Below are 4,294 nucleotides of genomic sequence, written 5' to 3'. Positions count from 1 at the left end.
GGACTGAGGAGGCTGCCGAGTCGTCTTGGATGCCAGGGGGTGGGGGAGGGTAAGGGCTGGCTGGCTGAGCTGGGGGTCGTTTACTAGCTGGCCTTCGGGCCATGGAGACAGCAGCAGGGGCCGAAAGAAAAGAAACCGGGGCCGAAGGCACCAAGCTGGCGGAGCGTGAGCCGTGTTGGACGCCGGAGGTAGAGACAGAGGAGAGTGCAGAAATTAGATTAAGCGGGGGGGAGGGGTGTGAGCCTGGGGCCTTAGACTCGGCAGTGAGGAGATTAGGGCAGGAGGCTCGGTGGAAGAGGCTAGGTGCAGTTGTTCAGCAGAGGAATGGATTGCTTGGGGGAACAGACAGAAACGGATATATCAGGACAAGACAGAAGATGTGACAGGCAGAGGCGCGAGCGGCCTTGCGGTCCTCACATTGGGATGAGAGGCGGCGGCGCGGATGATGTCATCAGAGGGCGCCGGGGGAAGCTGGGGAGTTGATGTTTCCTTGTGTAGACTGCGGTTAAGTACAGGGAAAAAAGAGTTTTTTTTTTTGGGAAGCGTTTCTTTTAAAATGGACGCCATGTTTTCGAAGTATCCTCTGGAGGCTTGCTACGGTCCGGTTGGAAGTCGCGAGAGATGATCCGGGAGAAGGGGGAGCCGATGTGCGTGAAGCGCGGCGGCAGGGACATCCTCGAGAGAAGCGGGGGTTATTTGGAGATTTTGCCGTGGAGGAGCGGGAAGGCTGGGTTTGTAATGAGAGAGGGACTACGACGGCGGAACGCAGTCTTTGGCGAGGAGTTAGATCTTGTGAGGACTGGCTGGGAGATGAGCAGCGCTGATGTGGCACGGCGGCTGAAGGAGGCGATGAGACGGAGGTGAGGGGAGCTGTGGGGGGTGGACTGGACGAGAAGAGTAGGAGAGTCTCCTGGGCTGCAGAAAAGGTCTTCATCGGAGCGGCGGATTTGTACATCCGTGAGAAGGGAGCACGGATTCGAGCTAGGTGAAAACAAACCATGCAGAAAACGAACGAGGAAGAGGAGAGGGTGACGTTTGATATTTATGGAGACCGGTTGCTTACGTCAGGATTAGTGAGAATTGCAGCAGCTCTGTCGAATGAGCGCGGCTGCCTTCATTCCTCCCGAACTTTCATTAAAAACTCCATTTAATTATAGTGACTATAGCAATGAGGTGGCACTGTGGTTCACAGAGCTGGGGTCCTGGGTTCAATTCCTGGGGTGCATTCTGGATGGAATTGTATGTTCTCCCTTCATTTGTGTGGATTTCTTCCAGGTGCTCCAGTTTCTTCCCACAGTCCAAAGACATACAGTACTAGTAGGTTAAGGTGGAACTACAGTCCCAATTTTGCAGACACAAAATTATTTAATTTCAGTCACAAAATAAAATCATTGACATTATAGAAAAACTTTACAAACTCAAAATTGAGCACAAAATCATGAACTTTGTGAAAGTACTGTAAGTTACGCCATGTTGTAACAAATTCGCATTCAAGTTCCACACAAATTGCGATGTGATGCAGCCTTTCCTGCTCACTAATCACTGTAATGACTAATGCAATGTGATGTAGGAGAGAAAAGGTATAGGTTATGCAGCAAACATTTCACTGCAAAAAACGTTCCATTCCAAGGTTCTTTATGCAGAGTTAACAATGTAATATTATTTATTGGCAAAAACGTAAAAAAGTTGAGAGTAATATTTCCATTGGATTAAACGAGATGCTCACAAGCCTGCTCCTTTACAATGTCATAGGGCCACATCAGATTACAGGAAGTTTTGCTGCCTCGTTCTGAATCGCAGAACATGGTAATTCTCTATTTCCGGTTCCGGTCGAGAGGGAACGCTGGCGCATTTGGCTGCCGCTCCTCTCACCAGTTTTTCATTTCTATCTACTTATTTATGTTTTTTTTCCCTTTTTCTCCTCGATTACACTGATTTCTAATTTATCTATTTTCATCCGCTTCACGTTACAAATTCACAAATGCGACTTCCACTGCATTGTGAACTTACTCAACTGAAGACCTTCACCTCTTGCTACCGCCTTCTCTGGATTTCCTTCCCGTCTCGTTACATCAATCATGTCTCTGAGGTACACTGCACTGCAACTTCTTCAACTAAAACAAAGCTACTTCCTGGTCAAAGACACATTCGATTACTGCCGTTTTACTGGGATTTTACGACCGACTCGCTACATCCATCGCAGCACAGGACGCCGTTCTCTTCGTTCGTCTGCCTGCGGAGTCTCTATTCCTGCCTTTCGGCGCACGTCTGTAAGTCCATCATGTACCGGCGCCGATCTAAAAAATCTCCTCTCACTACCGCACCTGGACCGCACTCCGCTTCCCCCCGCATCCCCGAGACTGGCCAGATCAGCGCTACTCAACACCCGCTCTGTTAACAGCAAGGCTCTTCTTTTATGTGACATTATCAAAGAAAAACAACTGGACCTTCTGTGCTTAACCGAAACATGGCACAAACAAAACGATGGACTCCTGTTCAACCAACTAGTTCCTCCTGGATATGGTTGACCTTCCGCGTCTTTCAGGCAGAGGCGGGGGCATCATTGTTATTTACAACCTTTTTTACAGTCTAAGTCCTATAGCTATACCTCCTCCCTCTTCTTTTGAGTGTCTTGTTTTAAATGTTTCTATCCCCCAATCTACTATTATTGCCACAGTTTACAGACCACCCAAACCCAGTGGAGTCTTCTTAGGTGAGTTTGGTGATTTTCTCTCATTCTTATCCCTTAAATTTAAAAGGATCCTTATTCTAGGGGACTTTAATATACACATTGATTCAACCTCTTCCAGTCTGGCTAAAGACTTCCTTTCTCTTTTGGGATGCTTTGACCTTGCTCAGTTTGTTTGTACCCCTACACATAACAAAGGACACACCTTAGATCTAATTATTGCAAATGACTCCTTTGTCTCCCACTGCTCCCCCCTTGATCTAGGCCTCTCTGACCACTTAGCCATTCTCTTCAATCTGGAATTACCTGTTTCTAACACTTCCCCCTCACGCTCTGTAAATTTCCGCAACTGGCGATCAATTGATCACCCAAGGTTTGCAAATTCTGTTCTGTCCTCCTTATCCTGTTTCTCTTCCTCTGACCCTCTAGAGGACAAAATACAGTTACTTGACAATGCTCTTTTATCTACCCTCGACACCTTTGCTCCTTTAAAAACTCGAACCATCTCCTTCTCTCGCCCTGTCCCCTGGTACAATGACCATCTGCGTTTCATGAAGGCAGCCTCTCGCAAACTTGAGCGTAGGTGGCGTCTTTCCGGCCTAAATGTACATTATCAGGCCTGGAGAGATTACTTATCTGATTATAAGGTTACTATAGAGTCTGCTAGATCCACCTACTTCTCTCACATCATTGAAAATCACCAAAACAATCCCAGACATCTTTTCTCCACCATCAACAGACTGCTCAAGCCAAACTGCCCCACCACATTACCTGCCTCATCACAACTTTGCAACACATTCTTAGATTTCTTTAGTTCTAAGATTGACAACATCCAGCATCACATTCTCTCCACTACGGATATAATTTCCACACCTCCTCCATCCTCATCCAACTTCTCTGGTTCCCGTCTCTCCAGCTTCTCTCTTCTTGACTCAGCATCCCTAAACAAACTAGTTACGCGCATGAAACCCACCACATCTATTTTAGATCCCATTCCCACCACTTTATTCCAGTCCTGTTTCTCTTCTCTCTGTCCCATTGTCCTCAATATAATACATGAATCCTTGAGCACCGGCATTGTACCAACGGTCCTCAAAACTGCTGCTATTACCCCAGTGCCAAAGAAGCCTAACATGGCTCTCGACAATCTTAACAACTTTCGCCCCATCTCCAACTTACCCTTTCTCTCTAAAATTCTAGAACGTGCTGTCACACTTCAGTTACATAACCACCTCATGACAAACAACCTTTTCGAACCCCTCCAATCTGGCTTCCGTCAACTTCACAGCACAGAAACCGCCCTAGTCAAAGTCACCAACGATCTCCTAATAGCTTCTGATTCTGGTTCTCTTTCCATACTCATCCTTCTTGATCTCAGTGCTGCCTTTGACACTGTTGACCATAACATCTTGCTTTCTCGTCTCGAGACTGTGTTTGGAGTCTCTGACACTGCCCTCAAATGGTTTAAGTCTTACCTCACTGATCGCTGTCACTTTGTCTCTTTCAATGGGTACAGGTCTGAAATTGGTCTTGTCAAGTCTGGTGTCCCTCAGGGCTCAATACTGTGCCCCTTGCTCTTCAGCATTTACATGTTCCCACATGGTC

The sequence above is a fragment of the Lepisosteus oculatus genome, unplaced genomic scaffold (genome assembly GCF_040954835.1).
Source record: "Lepisosteus oculatus isolate fLepOcu1 unplaced genomic scaffold, fLepOcu1.hap2 HAP2_SCAFFOLD_58, whole genome shotgun sequence".
In the NCBI taxonomy this organism is placed as follows: domain Eukaryota; kingdom Metazoa; phylum Chordata; class Actinopteri; order Semionotiformes; family Lepisosteidae; genus Lepisosteus; species Lepisosteus oculatus.
This window is presented reverse-complemented; position numbering follows the sequence as displayed.